Genomic DNA, 23,106 nt, shown 5'->3' with positions numbered 1-23,106 from the left:
GGACGTTCTGGCAAATTCTGTAAAATGACAACCCACCTCGGGTTATGGTAGAGAAATGAAAATTAAATTATCTGGCAACAGCTCTGGTGGACATTCCTGCAGTCAGCATGCCAATTGCACCGGTGTAATAATCATGCTGTTTAATCCACTTCTTGATTTGCCACACCTGTCAGGTGGATGGATTATCTTGGCAAAGGAGAAACGCTCACTAACAGGGATGTAAACAAATTTGTGTACAAAATTTGAGAGAAATAAGCTTTTTGTGTGTATGGAAAATTTCTGTGAATGGCACAATCTTTTATTTATGCTCATGAAACAAACACTTTTACATGTTGTGTATTTTGTGTGTTTAAATTGTATGCAAAAAAAAAAGGGAAATTATACTAATAAAATTGCTCAGAGAAAGATTTTGTTTATCGAGTAAAACATTCTCTCAAAGGTAGGGGTCAAAATTATTAAGACCCCTGTTTTCAATACCTTTTTAATACCTCACCTTGCAAGGATAACCACACTGAGCCTTTTTCTAAAATGTTTAATGAGTTGGAGAACACATTTGGATGGATCTTAGACCATTGCTCCATACAGAATACCTCCAGATCATAGATATCTGTTGTCTTCGCTTATGGACTACCCTCTTCAGTTCAAACCACAGGTTTTCAATTGGTTTCAAGTCTGCGATTGCAGCCATAGCAAAATGTTAATTTTTGTGACCAATTACCATTTCTTTGTGGATTTTGAGCTGTGCTTGGTGTTATTGTTTTGGTGGAAGATCCACTTGCGGCTAAGTTTTAGCCTCCTGGTAGAGGCAACCTATAAGGGCACAAGGCGAGACCCAGATGCAGACACGGGAGGCAGATGGTTTGAGTCTTTGATATTTATTATATCCGCAAGGGGTAGGCAAGAGTGGTCGTGGACAGGCAAAAAGTCAAAACCAGTTCAGAGTCCAGGAGGTACAGTGTGGCAGGCAGGCTCGAGGTCAGGGCAGGCAGAATGGTCAGGCAGACGGGTACAGCGTCCAGAAAACAGGCAAGGGTCAAAACCGGGAGGACTAGTAAAAGAGAATAGAAAAGGCAGGAGCACGCTGGTTGACTTGGAACATACAAGACGAACTGGCACAGAGAGACAGGGATAAATACACCAGGGATAACAAGCGACACCTGGAGGGGGTGGAGGCAATAACAAGGACAGGTGAAACTGATCAGGGTGTAACACAACCGGGTTTTTGTCTAAAATATCCTGGTACTGGATAAAGTTCATGATGCCTTTGACTTTAACTAGGGCCCCAGGACAAGTGGAAGCAAACTAGCCCCATAAAATCAACCATAACATCATCCACCACCATATTTTACAGTAGGTATGGGGTTCTTTTCTGCTCATGCATTCTCATTTCGACACCAAACCCACCATTGGAGTGTGGCCCAAGAGCTCTATTTTCATGTCATGCTCCCAATGTGATTTTACTGTGTCTTCAGAAAGTATTCACACCCCTTGACCTTTTCTACATTTTATTGTGTTACAGCCTGATTTTAAAATTAATTACATTGAGATTTTTTTTGTCACTGGACTAGACACAATAACCCATAATGTCAAAGTTGAATTATTAAGTAAGAATTTTAAAATGAAATGTTTTGAGTCAAGTATTCAACCCCTTTCTTATGGCAAGCCTAAATAAGTTAAAGAGTAAATCTTTGGTTAACTTCTTAGTGATCCCTTCACGCGCCAATCCTGTCAACGGGATTGATTTGACAACACCCAGTGAAATAGCAGCGCGCCATATTCAAAAACAGAAATACTCATAATAATCATTCATGAATCATACAAGTGTTATACATCGGTTTAAAGATGAACTTCTTGTTAATCCAGCCACAGTGTCAGATTTCAAAAAGGCTTTACGGCGACAGCAAACCATGCTATTATCTGAGGACAGCACCCCATCAAACAAACACATGAAAATCACATTTCAACCCGCCAGGCGCGACACAAAAGTCAGAAATAACTATATAATTCATGCTTTACCTTTGAAGATCTTCTGTTGGCACCCCAATATGTCCATTAAACATCACAAATGGTCCTTTTGTTCTATAAATTCTGTCGTTATATCTCCAAAATGTCAATTTATTTGGCGCGTTTGACTCAGAAAATACACCGGTTCCAACTCGCGCAACATGACTACAAAGTACCTGTAAACTTGATCCAAACATTTCAAACAACTTTCCTAATCCAATTTTAGGTATTTTTAAACGTAAATAATCCATACAATTTAAGACGGGATTAAACTGTGTTCAATACCGGACGAAAACAGTACACTTGGCTATCTACCCAGATAGGAAATGGCTACTTCTTCATTCCTCAAAGGAAAAACATCAACCAATTCCTAAAGACTGTTGACATCTAGTGGAAGCGATAGGAACTGCAAGCAAGTGCCTTAGAAATCTAGATCCACATAGAAAACCCATTGAAAAGAGATTGAACTCAAAAAAAATAATTCCTGGATGGTTTGTCCTCGGGGTTTTGCCTGCCAAATAAGTTATGTTATACTCACAGACATAATTTTAACAGTTTTTGAAACTTTTGAGTGTTTTCTATCCAAATCTACCAATTATATGCATATCCTAGCTTCTGGTCCTGGGTAGCAGGCAGTTTACCTTGGGCACACTTTTCATCCGGACGTGAAAATAGTGCCCCCTAGAATTAAGAAGTTTTAACAAGTCACATCTCATCTCTGTACCCCACACAAACAATTATCTGTAAAGGCCCCTCATTCGAGCAGTGACTTTCAAACACAGATTCAACCACAAAGACCAGGGATGTTTTCCAATGCCTCACAAAGAGGCGCACCTATTGGTAGATGGGTACATTTTTTTAAAGCAGATATTGAATATCCCTTTGATTATGGTGAAGTTATTATTTACACTTTGGATGGTTTATCAATACACCCAGTCACTACAAATATACAGGTGTCCTTCCTAACTAAATTCTCGGAGAGGAACGAAACTGCTGAGTGATTTCACCATGAGGCCAATGGTGACTTTAAAACAGTTAGAGTTTAATGGCTGTAATAGGCGAAAACAGAGGATGGATCAACAACATTGTAGTTACTCCACAATACTAATCTAAATGACGGAGTGGAAATAAATATGCCTGTACAGAGTAATATATTTCAAAACATGCGTCCTGTGTGCAACAAGGCACGAAAGTAATACTGCAAAAAATGTGTCAAAGCAATTCACTTTTTGTCCTGAATACAAAGTGTTATGTTAGGGGCAAATCCAATATAACACATTACTGAGTACTACTCCATATTTTCAAGCAATAGTGGTGGCTGCATCATGTTATGGGCATGCTTGTAATCGTTAAGAACTAGGGAGTTTTTCAGGATAAAAAATTAACTAAATGGAGCTCAGCACAGGCATAATCCTAGAGGAAAACCTGGTTCAGTCTGCTTTCCATCAGACACTGGGAGAGGTTTTCACCTTTCAGCAGGACAATAATCTAAAAAACAAGTCCAAATCTACACTGGAGTTGTTTACCAAGAAGACAGTGAATGTTCCTGTGTCCGAGTTACAGTTTTGGCTTTAATCCGCTTGAAAATCTATAGACCTGAAAATGGTTGTCTAGCAATTATCAAGAACAACCAATTTGACAGAGCTTGAAGAATTTTGAAAAGAGTAGTTGGCAAATGTTGCACAATCCAGGTGTGGAACACTCTTAGAGACTTACCCAGAAAAGACTCCGCTGTAATCTCTGCCAAAGGTGCTTCTACAAAATATTGATTCAATATTTATGTCAAATAGATATTCATGTGTTTCATTTTCAATAAATGTGCAAAAACTTCTAAAAACATGTTTTCCAGTTTTACAAACATGTTTCATTATGGGGTAGTGTGTGTAGATGGGTGATATAAATATTTTGTTCATTTTGAATTCAGGCTGTAACAAAAACATTTGGAATAAGTCAAGGGGTATGAATAATTTTTTTATTGACCCAGTGCCTGAATATACACTACTGGTCAAAAGTTTTAGAACACCTACTCATTCAAGGGTTTTTCTTTATTTTTTACAATTTTTTACATCATAGTGAAGACAACTATGAAATAACACATTGAATCATGTAGTAACCAAAAAAGTGTAAAACAAATCAAAATATATTTTATATTTGATATTCTTCAAATAGCCACCCTTTGCCTTGATGACAGATTTGAACACTCCTGGCATTCTCTCAACCAGCTTCATGTGGTAGTCACCTGGAATGCATTTCAATTAACAGGTGTGCCTTGTTAAAAGTTAATTTGTGGAATTTCTTTCCTTCTTAAAATGGATTTGAGCCGATCAGTTGTGTTGTGACAAGGTAGGGGTGGTATACAGAAGATAGCCATATTTGGTAAAAGACCAAGTCCATATTATGGCAAGCCCATATACAGGTCTTAAAAATGCAAGTTTAATTTGATCGAGTTAACTCAATGTGTTGAATTAGGTTCCTGGGGGTTTATTCAGATCTTTGTAGTTTTGTGGTTGTGAATCCAGGGCCATATTCATAAAACATCTCAGAGTAGGAGTGCTGATCTAGGATCATTTTTGCCTTTTAGATCATATTGAATAAGATTACATGAACAGGACCTGGACCTGATCCTAGATCAGCACTCCTACTCTGATATACTTTATGAACACACAGCCCCTGGGCTCCTCTTCCTCAGGTCTGGTGTCTATGTCCACGTTGACCCTGCTGGCATACGAGCGGTACAACGCGGTGTGTAAGCCCATGGCAGGCTTCAAGATGAACGTACGTCGGAGCTACCAGGGGCTCCTGGGTGTCTGGCTGTTCTGTTTGTGCTGGGCTGTGGCCCCGCTGCTGGGCTGGAGCTCTTACGGCCCCGAGGGGGTCTAGACATCCTGCTGTCTGGGCTGGGTAGGAGAGGTCTCTATAATGTCATATAACTTGTTATAAGCATGTATGAACCTTTTATCATGCTGGAGCTCCCACCCCAAGGGCGTCCAGACATCCATCCTGGGCTGGGAGAGAATAGGTCTGTAACACTTTATTAAAAGGCTTGGTAACTTGATATAAGCATGAGCCTTTATAATGTCTTGTAACAACACATTTGTCCAGACATCCTGCTTCCTTGGCTGGCAGGACTGGTTGGTAACACTGAGTACTTTTCAGACCTTTTATTGAAAAGGTAAGGCAGTGTAGATTAGAATGAGGAAAGTGAGGAGAGTTTGCCACGAGCGTATGTAGGCTATGTGTTGAAGGTCATTGTTGGTAACACTTCTTAAAGCATCCAGGTATAATGTCTTATAACAGGGCTTATAATGTGTTATGTCTCTCTAGGTCCTGGAGCAACTACAGCTACCTCGTCCGCTACACACTGCTGTGCTTCCTCCTGCCTGTAGCCATCATCATCTACTGCTACACCAAGGTCCTCACATCCATGAGCAAGGTACACATAAATATTGTCCATCAGTCAGCTCCACAACGCTCTCTGTCTATATGCTGTTGCAATTGAGCTGGGGATGAGGTCAAGTCCCCATGTCCCTTAGAGCCCTCACTGTGTTCTACAGGAGCACCATCGAGAGCATACTGTCGGGCTGCATCACAGCCTGGTACGCAACTCCACAAATGCGGACCGCAAGGTGCTTAAGAGGCTGAAGGGATGTAAACAAATGTGTGCACAACATTTGAGAGAAATACGCTTTTTGTGCGTATGGAACATTTCTGGGATGTTTTATTTCAGCTCATGAAAGATGGGACCAACACTTTACATGATGCGTTTATGTTTTTGCTCGGTAGTTCAGGGCCTCCGGAGGGAAATCAACTGTGTTCTACTGTATGCTCACTAGTATGTGAATGATGGTAGCCCTGTCCGGTTTCTCTCCCTCTTCTTCCAGCTGAAGAGGAGCTCCAGTGTGGGGCTCCAGGAGAATACTTTTTGTAGTGGAAAATGAAACATTTGTGTTTCTTATTGGACAGTTCCATGTAGTTCCTCCTTTTTTCAGTCTGTTTTCTTCCGGTAGATACCTAATGAACACAACCCTGTCGTGGGGTGTTGTCTTCTTTTTCATCTTTCTATTCCTCTCCTTCCTCCTTCTCCCCCAGCTGAACCGTACTGTGGCGTTGCAGGGAGGGCGTCCCAGCCTGGAGGAGAATAAGCGAGATGTGAGGATGGTGTTGACCATGATCGGGGCTGCCTTCATCTGCTGGTCTACTCTACACAGCCCTGTCCGTGGTGGTGGACCCAGAGCTCCACATCCCTCCACTGTTGGCTACCATGCCTATGTACTTTGCCAAGACCAGTCCTGTCAACAACCCTATAATCTATTTCCTAAGTAACAAGCAGGTATGTGTAGGAGTGCCAGAAAAACACTAGAGTGAGGACACGCCACATCAATTGAGTTTCTAGATTATTGAAGGAGACTGCTATATATCAGTTCCAGTGGAGGCTCCTCAGAGGAGGAAGGGAAGGACCACCTTCCTTAGTGAATTTCATAAAAATGTACATGGTAAAACATTTATAAAGTTATAATTGTTAGATAAAACTATATTAAATATAATCACGTCACCAAATAACTGATTGAAACACAGTCTACATTATCCCGAACAGCACTCTGTAGGGTAGCACCATGGTGTAGCTGGAAGACAGCTAGCTTCCGTTCTCCTCTGGGTACATTGACTTCAATACAAAACCTAGGAAGCTCATGATTCTCACCCCCTTCCATAAACTTACACAGTAATTATGACAACTTCCGGAGGACGTCCTCCAGAGCTCTTCCAGCATGAACTGACATGTTGTCCATCCAATCAAACGATCAGATAATGAATCTAGTACTGAAAGCATACGCTACAGCTAGCTAACGCTGCAGTGTATAAAATGAGGTGAGTAGTTGACTCAAAGAGAGAAGGACAATAGTTGAACAGTTTTTAACAAATTCATTTCTTTCAAAATGAAGGAGAAGCAAGAGAGAAAGAGAGAAACTTTCAGTTTCACTTACTTAGCAAGCAGGTGCAGCTAGCTAGTTTAGCCTACTGAAACACCCTGCTCAAACAGAGGGATTATATGTTAGCTAGCTGGCTATGACTCTCCAACACAACACTGGAACTCTTCCAAGTCAAGGTAAGCTTTTGGTATTACTAATGTATTGCCCCCTGTGCACGCCGGTGTAACTGCTTACTGACTGTACACTAACGTTACTGCATGATTGTAGCATTTACATTTACATTTAAGTCATTTAGCAGACGCTCTTATCCAGAGCGACTTACAAATTGGTGCATTCACCTTATGATATCCAGTGGAACAACCACTTTACAATAGTGCATCTAAATCTTTTAAGGGGGGGGGGGGGGGGGTTAGAAGGATTACTTTATCCTATCCTAGGTATTCCTTAAAGAGGTGGGGTTTCAGGTGTCTCCGGAAGGTGGTGATTGACTCCGCTGACCTGGCGTCGTGAGGGAGTTTGTTCCACCATTGGGGTGCCAGAGCAGCGAACAGTTTTGACTGGGCTGAGCGGGAACTGTACTTCCTCAGAGGTAGGGAGGCGAGCAGGCCAGAGGTGGATGAACGCAGTGCCCTTGTTTGGGTGTAGGGCCTGATCAGAGCCTGAAGGTACTGAGGTGCCGTTCCCGTCACAGCTCCGTAGGCAAGCACCATGGTCTTGTAGCGGATGCGAGCTTCAACTGGAAGCCAGTGGAGAGAGCGGAGGAGCGGGGTGACGTGAGAGAACTTGGGAAGGTTGAACACCAGACGGGCTGCGGCGTTCTGGATGAGTTGTAGGGGTTTAATGGCACAGGCAGGGAGCGCAGCCAACAGCGATTTGCAGTAATCCAGACGGGAGATGACAAGTGCCTGGATTAGGACCTGCGCCGCTTCCTGTGTGAGGCAGGGTCGTACTCTGCGAATGTTGTAGAGCATGAACCTACAGGAACGGGCCACCGCCTTGATGTTAGTTGAGAACGACAGGGTGTTGTCCAGGATCACGCCAAGGTTCTTAGCGCTCTGGGAGGATTTACTAACAAGCTAGATTTACTAACAAGCTATGCTGACTATGACGTTACTTTAGCTAATATGGTGACAACGATGTAGGCTGTTTGTAGAGGTTTGGCTTGGAAAGGTTGTTTCGCATGGTCACATACAGCTGATTTGTTGTGCATTGAAGTCCACAAGTGAAGGGAAGATAAGGAATACAACGTGGCTGTTAACTCTGTTTACGTGTGATCAGGGGTGTATTCATTCCATTCTGTTTCTTAACTATATCACTATATTATCTACATTCAGGCAAGAGTGTGCAAGGCGGTATTTAATGTCGCTGTCTGTCACCTCAAATCTCTCGACCTGTGTGCTCCTACATTGTAAACTTTCATTCATAGGCTAGGTTGTAGCAACCTCATGATGGATATAGGGAACATTTTGGTTTCATGTAGTAGCCTAAACCTATTGATGTTACATTGAGCTGGGTGAATGGAATCTGAATGACAGTCATCCAATATGCTGTAATAGAAATAAGGCCATGCTCATGAAAACATTTTTTCCCTCGTCTCAAATGGCACTGACCGCCGCTGATCAGTTCCCTATGGTCTTAATTTCAATTATGATATGCATTTACATTTTGGTTATTAAGTAGATTACATTCTTATCCAGAGCGATTTACAATCAGTAATGTCTTGTGGATTGTCTGGTGTATTGAAGATTGTATGAATTTATTCATCGTTTTTTACCAGACATTTTGTACGTGGTTTGCAAACAGTTGGCATCTGTCTGTACTCCCTGTAGTTCCGTGATGCCACTCTAGAGGTCCTCTCCTGTGGGCACTGCATCCACCACGGCCCGGCCACCGACACCCTCACCATGCACTCAATGACCCTGATGAGCACCGTGGGCACAGGGAGCCGAGGGATCAGCATCCACAGCAAGGTGCTGCCTCTGTGAATCCTCTCTCCTTTGTCTCCTCCATCACTCCACCGGAAACAGAAATAGGAACCTAGAAGTATCACAGTGGTCTGGGTACATCCCGGCCCGGCCCAATCAAGGGGGAGAGGAGAGAATAGCTTCCTCCTCATCCTCAGGCCATATAAAGTAGTCCCCATACAATTCCACTTCAGTTAGTCTCAGCAAGACCTCAAGCCACATAAAGTAGTCCCAACCCTGCAATTCCACATCAGTCATCAGCCAAGACCGCCTCCTCAGTGCTATCAAAATGGGAATGAGCGCGCAACAGATCAGTGTACTGTCTACACTCATTCTGTTGTTTTTCTGAAATCTTTTTTATTAAATAGTTTTTAATCATAACAACAACAACATCTTTAACTATTGGAAGTTCTGATAGCTAAGGATTCCTCGACGTAGCTGGCTTTTTCGGCTTGGTCTGCCAGTTTGTGTCCCGGATTCCTGCTAAAAAAACAGTTAGCAGTTAGGCATCATGCTAACAGAGCAAAATAACGCTAACAGTGCTAGAGTCAAAACACCAGTGGTATTTGTGTCTTTGTCTGGGCTCAAATGCGCTAGGTGCGAGATGATGTCTATGCAAGAGGAGGAAAATAAGGTGGAACTAATAAGTTAACATGAATTCTTTGTCTGTTCCAAATGTATCATCAACCAGCATAGGGGAAGAGATTCTCCAGGGTGACCAAGAACCCAATGGTCACTCTGACAGAGCTCTAGAGTTCCTCTGTGGAGATGGGAGAACCTTCCAGAAGGACAACCATCTCTGCAGCACTCAACCAATCAGGCGTTTATGGTAGAGTGGCCAGACGGAAGCCACGCTTCAGTAAATGCCATATGACAGCCCGCTTGGAGTTTGCCAAAAGGCACCTAAAGGACTCTCAGACCATGAGAAACAAGATTCTCTAGTCTGAAACCAAGATTAAACCCTTTGGCCTGAATGCAAAGTGTCACGTCTGGAGGAAATCTGGCACCATCCCTACAGTGAAGCATGGTGGTGGCAGCATTATGCTGTGGGGATGTTTTCAGCGACAGGGACTGGGAGACTAGTCAGGATCGAGGGAAAGATGAATGGATCAAAGTACAGAGAGAACCTTGATGAAAACCTGCTCCAGAGCGCTCTGGACCTCAGACTGGGGAGACGGTTCACCTACCAACAGAACAACGGCTATAAACAAACAGCCAAGACAACGCAGGAGTGGCTTCGGGACAAGTCTCAATGTCCTTGAGTGGCCCAGCCAGAGCCCGGACTGGAACCCGACCAAACATCTCTGGAGAGACCTGAAAATAGCTGTGTAGCGACACTCCCTATCCAACCTGACAGAGCTTGAGAGGATCTGCAGAAAATAATGGGAGAAACTCCCCAAATACAGGTGTGCCAAGCTTGTAGCGTCATACCCAAGTGTCACGAATCCCGCCGAAGATGGTGCCTCTTCCTGTTCGGGCGGCGCTCGGCGGTCGTCGTCACCGGCCTACTAGCTGCCATCGATTCTCTTCTTTTTGTTTCTGTTAGTTTGGGCTGATTGGGTGCACCTGTTTTGAGTTTAGTTTTGTGGGTAGGCTATTTAAGGGCAGTAGGCCCACTGGCTTTTGTGCGGGCTTGTTATTCTGTTTGTGGTGTTTGTATTCGTGTGGATTTTGTCCTTGTTTATTGTGGACTGGATGTTGACGCGCCCTTTTGTTGTGTGGCGTAGCCGTCTCGTTTATATTCTATTTTGGAATATTAAAGTATATCCACTTGCTCGAAACTACCCTGCTCTCTGCGCCTGACTCCTTCATTCACCATTGGAAACGTAACAGAAGCCCGCACCACCCATGGAGTCAGCAGAAGCAGCGACCACCCCTCTTCCATCGATGGAGGAGCGTGTCCTCCATCACACCGCCGTTCTCCATAGGATTGGTTCGGCGATGGACATGATGATGGAGAGGATGGAGCGATGGGAGAGGAGTGGTTTCCCGACGTCTACCCCAGCTCCTTCACAGATGTCGCAACCTACTCCATCCACGTCAGCGTCGGGTTCCGGCGCATTGCGTCTCGCGCTCCCGAGGGAGTACGACGGCACGGTGGCTGGGTGCCAGGGGTTTTTGCTCCAGTTGGAGCTCTACTTGGCTACCGTTCATCCGACTCCCTCGGGAGAGGAGAGTGTTAGCCTCCTCATCTCCGGTCTGACGGGTAGAGCCCTGGAATGGGCCAACGCGGTCTGGAACGGCCCAGACTCGGTTCGGGACCACTACCCAGAGTTCACCCGCCGCTTTCGGGCCGTATTTGACCACCCTCAGGAGGGCCATGCGGTGGGTGAGCGACTGTTCCACCTCAGACAGGAGACGTGGAGTGCGCAAGACTTCGCGTTGGAGTTCCGGACCTTGGATGCTGGTGCGGGGTGGAATGACAGGGCCTTAATAGACCATTACCGTTGCAGCCTCAGGGAGGACGTCCGTCGGGAGCTAGCTTGTAGGGACACCACACTCTCCCTCGATGAACTGATAGACATGTCGATCCGACTAGATAACCTGCTAGCTGCCCGCGGGCGTTCAGAGGGGGCCCTGTCAATTCCACCTCCCAGCCCTCCCACTCCAACTCCGATGGAGTTGGGAGGAGCTGCATCTAGGGGGGCTGGAGGAAGTGGCTCCTCTTGCACCTACTGTGGCCGGAGAGGACACACTTCGGACCGGTGCTGGAGGAGTCCATCTGGGAGTCGAGATGGCAGGCGGAATACTCCTCGGCCACCCCAGGTGAGTAGGCACAAGACTCACCCAGAGCTCCCTGTTGGTCACATTTTTTTGGTTATTTTTTTTCCTGCGTTTTTCCCCTCTCTTCAGCATAAGGCGCTAGTCGACTCAGGCGCAGCTGGGAGTTTTATGGATCGCGGACTCGCCCGTAAGTTGGGTATTCCGCTAGTGCAGATAGACCCACCTTTCCCCGTGCACTCCTTAGATAGCCGACCGTTAGGGTTAGGGCTGGTCAGGGAGGCCACGATTCCGCTGGACATGGTAACACAGGGGGATCATAGGGAGCAGATCAGTTTTTACCTTATTGATTCACCTGGGTTTCCAGTGGTGTTGGGGGTTCCCTGGCTAGCCATTCACAATCCTCTCATTTCCTGGAGACAGGGAGCTCTTCAGGGGTGGTCAGATGAGTGTTCAGGTAGGTGTGTGGGAGTTTCCATCGGTGCCACGTCGGTGGAGAGTCCAGACCAGGTTTCCACTGTGCGCATTCCCCCAGAATATGCCGATTTGGCTATCGCTTTTAGTAAGAAAAAAGCGACCAAATTACCACCTCATCGACGGTGGGATTGCGTGATAAACCTCCAGGAGAACGCTGCACTTCCCAGGAGTCACGTGTACCCATTGTCACAGGAGGAGACGTTGGCTATGGAGACATATGTCACGGAAGCTCTGAGACAAGGGTCCATTCGGCCCTCCATGTCACCCACCTCCTCGAGTTTCTTTTTTGTGAGAAAAAAGGAGGGAGGACTGCGTCCATGCATTGATTATCGAGGTCTAAATTCAATCACAGTGGGATTTAGTTATCCGCTACCTCTCATCGCTACGGCGATGGAATAATTTCACGGAGCGCGTTTTTTCACAAAACTGGACCTCAGGAGCGCGTATAATCTGGTGCGTATTCGGGGAGGAGACGAGTGGAAAACAGCGTTTAGTACCACATCAGGCCACTATGAGTACCTCGTCATGCCGTATGGGTTGAAGAATGCTCCAGCCGTCTTCCAATCCTTTGTAGATGAGATTCTCAGGGACATGCAGGGGCAGGGTGTGGTAGTATATATTGATGACATCTTGATCTATTCTGCCACACGCGCCGCGCATGTCTCCCTGGTGCGCAGGGTGCTTGGGCGACTGCTGGAGCATGACCTATACGTCAAGGCTGAGAAATGTGTGTTCTCCAAACCAGCCGTTTCCTTCCTGGGTTATCGCATTTCCACCTCGGGGGTGGTGATGGAGTGTGACCGCGTTAACGCCGTGCGTAATTGGCCGACCACGGTAAAGGAGGTGCAGCGGTTTTTAGGGTTTGCCAATTACTACCGGAGGTTTATCCGGGGTTTTGGCCAAGTGGCGGCGCCCATTACCTCACTGCTGAAGGGGGGGCCGGTGCGTCTACGGTGGTCGGCCGAGGCAGATGGAGCCTTCAACCAGTTGAAGGCACGGTTTACTGAGGCTCCCGTGTTGGCGCATCCGGACCCTTCGTTAGCGTTCATAGTGGAGGTGGATGCGTCCGAGGCTGGTGTTGGAGCCGTGCTATCACAGCGCTCGGGCACGCCACCGAAGCTCCGTCCCTGTGCTTTCTTTTCTAAGAAGCTGGGTCCGGCGGAGCGGAACTATGATGTGGGGGACCGGGAGTTACTAGCTATGGTAAAAGCCCTGAAGGTGTGGAGACACTGGCTTGAGGGGGCTAAATACCCTTTCCTCATCTGGACTGACCACCGCAATCTGGAGTATATCCGAGCGGCGAAGAGACTGAATCCACGTCAAGCTAGGTGGGCCATGTTCTTTACACGCTTTAGATTCACGATCTCTTATCGACCAGGTTCCCTCAACACTAGGGCCGACGCGCTGTCCCGTCTCTATGACACGGATGACCGGCCCATCGATCCGACTCCCATCCTTCCAGCCTCTTGTCTGGTGGCCCCGGTGGTATGGGAGGTGGACGCGGACATCGAGCGGGCGTTGAGGGTAGAACCTGCGCCTTCCCAGTGTCCGACTGGCCTTAGGTACGTACCGCTTGGTGTTCGTGATCGATTGATTCGGTGGGCTCACACACTACCTCCTTCGGGTCATCCGGGGATTGAGAGGACAGTGCGTGGTCTTAGGGGGAAATACTGGTGGCCCACCTTGGCTAAGGACGTGAGACTCTATGTCTCCTCCTGCTCGGTATGCGCACAGAGTAAGGCTCCTAGGCACCTGCCGAGAGGGAAGTTACAACCCCTCCCGGTTCCACAACGGCCATGGTCTCATCTATCGGTAGATTTTCTGACTGATCTTCCCCCATCTCAGGGGAACACTACCGTTCTGGTCGTTGTGGATCGGTTTTCTAAGTCCTGTCGTCTCCTTCCATTGCCTGGTCTCCCTACGGCCCTACAGACTGCGGAGGCTCTATTTACCCACGTCTTCCGGCACTACGGGGTGCCGGAGGACATCGTATCTGATCGAGGTCCCCAGTTCACGTCCCGGGTGTGGAGGGCGTTTATGGAGCGTCTGGGGGTCTCGGTCAGCCTTACCTCTGGGTATCACCCCGAAAGTAATGGACAGGTGGAAAGAGTGAACCAGGAAGTGGGTAGGTTTCTGAGGTCGTATTGCCAGGACCGGCCAGGAGAATGGGCGAGGTACGTTCCGTGGGCAGAGTTGGCCCAGAACTCACTCCGCCACTCCTCAACTAACATGTCGCCATTTGAATGCGTACTGGGGTACCAGCCGGTCCTGGCTCCGTGGCATCAGAGCCAGACCGAAGCTCCTGCGGTGGAGGAGTGGGTACAGCGCTCTAGGGAGACCTGGCGGGCAGTCCAGGACTCTCTCAGGCAGGCCAGTGAACGGCAGAAGAAGAGCGCTGACCGCCACCGCAGTGAGGCCCCTGTGTTCGCACCAGGGGACAGGGTCTGGCTCTCGACCCGAAACCTGCCCTGCCGGAAGCTGGGGCCGCAGTGTGTGGGGCCATTTAAAGTCCTGAGGAGGATAAACGAGGTGTGTTATAGATTGCAACTCCCTTCTTACTATCGTATTAACCCCTCTTTTAATGTGTCTCTCCTCAGGCCGGTGGTAGCTGGTCCCCTTCAGGAAGGTGAGGTACCGGAGGTCCCTCCGCCCCCTCTGGACATCGAGGGGTCCCCGGCGTACACAGTACGAGCTATTCTGGACTCGAGACGCCGGGTGAGGGGCCTGCAGTACCTCGTTGACTGGGAGGGGTACGGTCCGGAGGAGAGGTGCTGGGTACCGGGGAGGGACATTTTAGATCCTTCCCTCTTGGTTGATTTCCACCGCCGCCACCCGGATTGCCCTGCGCCTCGCCCTCCGGGTCATCGCGCTGCGGGAGCCGCGCGTCAGAGGGGGGGTACTGTCACGAATCCCGCCGAAGATGGTGTCTCTTCCTGTTCGGGCGGCGCTCGGAGGTCGTCGTCGTCACCGGCCTACTAGCTGCCATCGATTCTCTTCTTTTTGTTTCTGTTAGTTTGGGCTGATTGGGTGCACCTGTTTTGAGTTTAGTTTTGTGGGTAGGCTATTTAAGGCCGGTAGGCCCGCTGGCTTTTGTGCGGGCTTGTTATTCTGTTTGTGGTGTTTGTATTCGTGTGGATTTTGTCCTTGTTTATTGTGGACTGGATGTTGACGCGCCCTTTTGTTGTGTGGCGTAGCCGTCTCGTTTATATTCTATTTTGGAATATTAAAGTATATCCACTTGCTCGAAACTACCCTGCTCTCTGCGCCTGACTCCTTCATTCACCATTGGAAACGTAACACCAAGAAGACCCGATGCTGTAATCACTTCCAAAGGTGATATGTAAATGTGATATTTCATTTTTCATATTTAATACATTTGCAAAAAATTCATTAAACCTGTGTTTGCTTTGTCATTATGCGGTATTGTCTGCAGATTGATGAGGGGAAAAAACAATTTAATTCATTGTAGAATAAGTCTGTAACATAACAAAATGTGGAAAAAGTCACGAGATCTGAAAACTTTCCAAATGCACCATATGTCCAGAGTCATATTCTTGTTAGGTTGAAAGAGGATCTCACGTCAGATGATGTGGAAGTAATATGGCTACAGGTTCATCTGCCTCACCTAAAGCCTATTCTCGTAGGAAGTTAACATAGACCACCAAATGCTAAAGATCAGTAATTGGACTATATGTGTGAAATGTAGGATAATGTATGTGATATCAACAGGGAAGTATATTTTCTGGATGACATAAATATTGCAAACAATTTAGAATCCTCCAACCCGATAGCCTACTCCCAACCGTCATGTTGTACATCGCCATATTTTCCATTCCATCCTAACAGAAACCCTGAGGGTTTTATTTTTCATGGAATAGAAACACCATAATATTATTCAAATTAATTTAGCAAGTACCAGTCAAAATTTTGGACACATCTACTCATTCCAGGATTTTTATTTTTACTATTTTCTACATTGTAAAATAGTGAAGACAGCACAACTATGAAATAACACTGGTCTCCCGCGTGCCCCGCATTCTGTAGTACAGACATGGCTTGCTCTCCCTTATGTAAGGAATTAGGCACTTTCCCATGTTTACTACAGTATGTATTGTAGACTGCACAGTAGCCTAATAAATAAATAAACACATTTCGTTAATAATGCTAAAAAATACTCTTTCAAAATGCAGATGTTGATTTAGTTATGGATCCATAATGAATTACTATGGGAATAAAAGTCACTGATTTACAGAAATATTGGAACAAAGTTTTCTAATGAAGGCAAACAATTTAGAATCCTCCAAACCTGTAGCCTACTCCCGACCGTCACGTTGTACAGCGCTATATTTTCCATTCCATCCTAACGGAAACCCTGAGGGTTTTGTTTTTCGTTTTTCTCTGAATAGAAACACCATAATATTAAGCCACATTTCTTAAAATCAAACCTATATACTATGTTATTACAAAAAAGGTTTTAAATGATCTGGTAATGCCAATACGGAATACTATCAAATGCTTCTCAAAGATGCCCTCTGGTGGTCAAACTAGCAATAACTTGCAGTAACAGCAAAACTGGCTGACAATTAAATGACGTGCCACAGAATGCTGCGGCAGCACGCAAGGTGTGCCGCAGTATGACACACTTTTAAAGAAGTAACCACTGCACAAAGGGAATCCCAGCCACGAGCTGCCCAGTGACGCAAGCCTACTAGATGGGCAAATGCTTTTTATGCCTGCTTCAAAGCAAGCAACACTGAAGAAAGCTTGAGAGCACCAGCTGTTCCGGACGACTGTGTGATCACACTCTCCGTATCTGATGTGAGTAAGAACGCAAAGGTAACCTTCCAAAATGACTACCGCCCCATAGCACTCAAGTCTGTACCCATGAAGTGCTTTGAAATGCTGCTCATGGCTCACCATCATCCCGGAAACCCTAGACCCACTCCAATTCGCTTACCACCCCAACAGGTTGACAGATGATGCAATCTCAATTTCACTCCACACTGTCCTTTCCCACCTGGACAAAAGGAACACCTATATGAGAATGACCCTGGGACTAAACACCTCTGCAACAGGATCCTGGACTTCCTGATGGGCCGCACCCAGGTGGTAAGGGTAGGCAACAACACATCTGCCATGCTGATCCTCAACACGTGGGCCCCTCAGGGGTGCGTGCTCATTCTATCATCATTGAGCTCCAACGCACGCCAATGTTAGCTTGCAAGACTGAGTTTAAGAGTGCCTAGGGTTTATATTTTTTATTTCTGTATGTTGTGTAACTGATCATTCATTCTTATTACATGGGAGAACATTCTAGAAACAGTAGTCTAAGCTTTAAATATTTACTAGTAATATCGCTAGCTTTTTGCATTTTCCCCTAGTGAGTCAATATCATACAAGTTAATTTACTGAGATGGCCTTTTCACCACTATTCTCAGGCCAATCTGAGTCTTTGGTGAGAGGGTTACACAAGAATATGTACCTAAAGATCTTATAGTACTGTAACGACCCTGGGTTTATAAGCGCGGTAATCGACTCTACCGCATGAGCATGCTTTTGCGGCACAGTCGATAGCGCTGGACCTCGGGCTAGAAGGTCTAGGGTTCGAGACCTGCTCCCTGCCTGTTTCATTACAGTACTCTTAGCATTGTTGGCTTCCTTACACATCAAAAAATCCTCACCCTTTGCCAGATCAATAAAGTGTTTATACCTTCATTAGTTTTGGCTGTGCCCCTCAGTGTGTGTCAAATCAAGAGGGGTACCAGGCTCTCAGGTAATATAAAGTGTGTCCTTGTTTGGGTACCAGGCTGGCTGGCTGCCTCTCAGGTGGGTTAACAGCTGTCACACATTTTCAGCAGTTAATGAACACTGAGGTGTTACCTGCTGGGCTGTGGGACCTAGACCAAAATGTGGACCAAAATAAACAGGCTTTCTACTGCTATGGTTCAGTCTCTCTAGTGTTGTTATACGGATCAGTTGAGCTACAGGCAGGCATGACAGAGCCTTACTTCATCCCCTGTCTCTTAATCACGTGTGTGTGTCTGCCTGTGTTAACCAAAGGCTCCTGGTCTGTCTCTGTAGGCCCTCCACCCTGGACCAACCAGTGGGTCTGTCAGGCCCTCACACGTCCTCCAGCCCCCCTGGATAGACAGGGTAGGAGACCTCATTATTACCCTGTACAGAGTCTTACTCACTGGGCCAAGTTTCACAGCCTGGGGTCCATCTATGGCTGCGCGGTGTCTCAAATGGTACCCTATGGGCCCTGGTCAAAAATACTGCACTATATAGGGAATAGGATGCCATTTGGAAGACAGCCTATGTCAAGAACTTCACAGCCGGGCATCAAGGGCTAAAGCTATGAAACCAATACAACGAAAGAGAGAGTTTGCGTTTCACTTGTTGTCTAGAATGAACACATAAGCATTAGATAACTTGTGAACTCTCTAAACTGCAATGAAACCAGTACCACCACCATTATTATAAACATCAGCTGTAAGAAATAAATTAAGAGACTTAGCTTGGTCTTATCGAGTGTTTTAATATAACTATTTATTTATTCTATCCACTGTACCAAAACACACAATTCAATTTGTGAATTTTTCACCTTCTCCTTATCAATCTATATATTTCGTCTATAATAGGATCAATTAAATTCGCAGTGTCCTCTTCAATTTACATCTTCACATCATGTACCATTTTATATTTATTTATCTCCCCCATTAGTCTCTCATGTTGTCACTCACAAACCTCATGAGTCTTAGACACATTCAATTGGAGCATGCAAAATGCAAAACTCCACCAGTTATGAACAGAACTACTATATTATGTGTTACAACTGTCTTAACTAAACCTAGAAATCAGAGGAGTTATGGTATAAGGGTGTTTTATGAAGATACCACTGGGAAATATATTTACCAACAATGTACAGCTTGTACTATTTTAACACAGTAAGTCTACCTAGGTCTTGCTTTTAAAGAATGTAAAAAAAAAAAAAGGACATTATGGCTTCTGTTTCTTAACCCATCTTTTGACAAGTATTCAAATGCAACCAACCTTAAAAGGGGAAGTTCAGGATTTTACAGCTGATGTAAAATGGTTCATCACCCTTGTAGTCTATGGGCAACTGTAATCCATGGTTTGGTTTTCATTAAACAGCCACTACAAACTTCAGCTAACTTTAGCCACCACAATCAATGGAAGTGATAGGAGCATGTGAGCATGTTCTAAAATGCTGAACTTCCTCATTAATACCTAATGTCTAGATCTTTATACGTAGGAAGATAGGACAGTGATTTCTCTCCAGGTTTAGATTGACACATCTACATGGATTCTAGTAGTGGCAGTGCTTTCCTATTTGTAATAACTTATTTATACTATACAACTTTATTTCTACCTGGTAGCTAACATCTACTTTTTATAACTTCAATGAACGTCAGTTGAGGTAAAAATTTATTCTGAGAAATTGTTGTGAAATTGATGCTACATCAATGTTCCTATCAGTAAGTCAGGTACGCACTTACAGTTAAGCTATACATCGATTGAGAACATCAGAATTTAGAATATCAGAATTTCACTTTGAATATTTCACAAACAGTTTCAGTGCGGGGGAAAATATACTCATCGAGCAAGACGTTAACCAGTAGAGGATGGATATTCAGTGGCTATTCTTCTTTGGGATGGCAGGTAGCCTAGTGGTTAGAGCGTTGGGCCAGTAACCGAAAGGTTGCTAGTTCAAATCCCTGAGCTGACAAGGTAAAATCTGTTGTTCTTCTCCTGAACAAGGCCTGTTCCTAGGCCGTCATTGTAAATACGAATTTGTTCTTAACTGACTTGCCTAGTTAAAGGTAAATTAATTTAAAGGCCCAATGCAGCAGTTTTTATCTCAATATCAAATACTTTTTGGGTAACAATTAAGTACCTTACTGTGATTGTTTCTTTTTGACAATTTTGATTAAAAACAAACAAAAAAAGCTTCTTAGCAAGAGTAATTTCTCAAGCTAGAATTTAGCTAGGACTGTCTGTGAGTGGCCTGAGTAGGGAGGGGAAAACTGAAAATTTGTTGTTATTGGCAGAGAGGTTTGGAACTATTTTTCTTATTGACCTATTAACTAATTTACCGTTTGGTAATGTCACCAGGCAGGCCAAAACTCCATTCTACCAAAACAGCCTTCAATTTCTGGCGGTCTTTTATTCAGGAGGTCTTTTCAAACAGCTCTTACACTAAAATGCATGATCATAATTTTCACAATTCACAGTATTATTCCAACCTCATATATATATATATATATATATATATATATATATATATATATATATATCAGACGCTTCCTTCGCAAGCGGAGACGGTGGCTATGGAGACATATGTCTCCGAATCCCTGCGTCAGGGGTACATTCGGTCATCCACTTCACCCGCCTCCTCGAGTTTCTTTTTTGTGAAGAAGAAGGATGGAGATCTGCACCCGTGCATTGACTATCGAGGTCTCAATCAAATCCCGGTGAGGTACAGTTACCAACAACAGTTATTGTTGCTTCAATGTATCGACAATATTTTTCTGCCTCATGAAGTACACCAATCCCTCCTGCAGCAAAACACCCCCACAACATGATGCTGCCACCCCCGTGCTTCATGGTTGGGATGGTGTTCTTCGGCTTGCAAGACTCCCCATTTTTCCTCCAAACACACCTATGGTCAGTATGGCCAAACAATTCTATTTTTGCTTCATCAGACCAGAGGACATTTCTCCGATGTCCGATCTTTGTCCCCATGTGCAGTTGCAACCCGTAGTCTGGCTTTTTTAAAGTGATTTTGGAGCAGTGGCTTCTTCCTTGCTGAGCAGCCTTTCAGGTTATGTCGATTTAGGACTCGTTTTACTGTGGATATAGATACTTTTGTACCTGTTTCCACCAGCATCTTCACAAGGTCCTTTGCTGTTGTTCTGTGATTGATTTGGCCCTTTCGCACCAAAGTACGTTCATATCTAGGAGACAGAATGCGTATCCTTCATGTGCGGTGTGACAACTGCATGGTCCCATGGTGTTTATACTTGCGTACTAATTTGTTTCTCAGGTCTTGGTTGATTTCTTTTGATTTTCCCATGATGTCAAGCAAAGAGGCACTGAGTGTGAAGGTAGGCCTTGAAATCCATCCACAGGTACAAATCCAATTGACTCAAATGATGTCAATTAGCCTATCAGAAGCTTCAATAGCCATGACATAATTTTCTGGAATTTTCCAAACTGTTTAAAGGCACAGTCAACTTAGTGTATGTAAACTTCTGACCCAATGGAATTGTGAAACAGTGAATTATAAGTGAAATAATCTGTCTGTAAACAATTGTTGGAAAAATGAATTGTGTCATGCACAAAGTAGATGTCCTAACCGACTTGCCAATACTATAGTTTGTTAACAAGATATTTGTGGAGTGGTTGAAAAACAAGTTTTAATGACTCCAAAATAAGTGTATGTAAACTTCCGACTTCAACTGTAACTTCAAATAAAATATATCAATGTAGGCTTCAGCAGAACACAAATATGAGAATGTATAGGTCTCCTGCCTATGTGATAATATAAAGCACATATTCAGATTACAAACGTGTTCTGTGCTGTGTAGGTAAAGGAAAAAAAGGCGTCCTTAGTTTTCAAAACCTCCCGCAATCACTATCCACCGTGTTAAGTCCATTTATCTCCTGAAGGTCAACTTCTTGCTCAAAGCCATGAGCGAGCATGTGGCTGTGATGTTTAGCTTCCTAAGAATATTCGTAAAACTCTGGCTGTAGTATCACATTTTTTTCTTCAATTTTGAGTGTTAACCTGGGTGTCCTCTTTAGCCTTGTCTTCAATTCTTGCTGCCACCAAATGCACCTTGATTCAGCCATGTTCCCAAAACTTTTTTGGAGGGCTCTTTTTTTTCTTCTTTTTCGTCTGATGCATAGGATGTTCATTTACTGTAAATTCCACCCAATCTTTTGCTAGTTTAAATCCCTCCAGTTGTTTCTAGACCGAAGATCCCATACCTTTTTGCATGTTGTACAGCCCAACTTTGAATTCTGCATGACAAGCCAAGGGTTATACGTGGGCTTGTTCTTCATCTGCAAATTGCACCTGCTCCGAGCACTTCGTCGATGGATGCACTTACCCCCCTCCCCCCCCAACTCCCCATCTCCCTCTCCCACAGTCTGACTTCAGTAGGGAGACGACTAGACTAGGCTGTGTGACGTGATTACGCAGGGACCTCTTCACTAGCTGACCACCACTACCAAGACCTGTGTCAAGATTAGTTTCTTACCACACTGGCCCTCCCCATAACGTCTATGTACAAATAAGAGAGCAGGTCTGGAATCTGTGTAGCAGGATAGGATGATTACATAGAAGGATCACCGCACTTTTACATGATGGTCTTTCTGGGGGGCGGGAGATATAACGAGGAGGCAACTTGATTTAATGCGGATCGCTTTTATTAGAATGTCTACAGTGTGAACAGTGAAATAATTAATAAATCATGCCACGAGAGGTACCGGATCTTGTCAAATAAGTGTCGGAACAAAGAAAGTCAAATCTGAGAGGTGCCAGATCCTGTTCCGGCAGCATCCGGCTCAAATTAAGCACTGGATGGAAGGTCCCCGTAGAGATGTACCTCGGACTCAGAATGCATGCCAAATAAGACTAGACGATTAGGGTCAGCCAAGTGCTGAAGGACGTAGGACGGCGGACGTAAAGGTAATGGCGGACTGAACGAAGTTATGTAGAGCACCTCAAGATAAAACATAATATTCGAAATATCTGCTAAATTAGACTAAAATATTAGCACTAAATAATCTGGTGGGTGATAACCTTCAATCTGGATAATAACACAAAACAAATCCTAAGATTAGAGACATTTATCGACAAATATTACGAAAACAAGCAACACCCAAACATGACGGAGAGTAAGACAGGGGAACCGATTCAAAAACGAAAACGTGACTCCTCAACCGACACTGATGATTTAATATTCTCACCACCGGCAATGGTA

The 23,106-nt window shown here is 45.0% G+C and overlaps 1 pseudogene; it reads left to right on the top strand.

The window, feature by feature from the left end:
* Window positions 1-4,659: 4,659 nt before the first annotated feature.
* LOC120053325 lies at window positions 4,660-18,242 on the top strand (annotated as a pseudogene).
* Window positions 18,243-23,106: the final 4,864 nt, after the last annotated feature.

The sequence above is a fragment of the Salvelinus namaycush genome, chromosome 9 (assembly GCF_016432855.1).
Source record: "Salvelinus namaycush isolate Seneca chromosome 9, SaNama_1.0, whole genome shotgun sequence".
NCBI classification, from domain to species: Eukaryota; Metazoa; Chordata; class Actinopteri; order Salmoniformes; family Salmonidae; genus Salvelinus; species Salvelinus namaycush.
The sequence above is the reverse complement of the archived record's forward strand: the minus strand, read 5'-3'. Positions and strand labels throughout refer to the sequence as shown.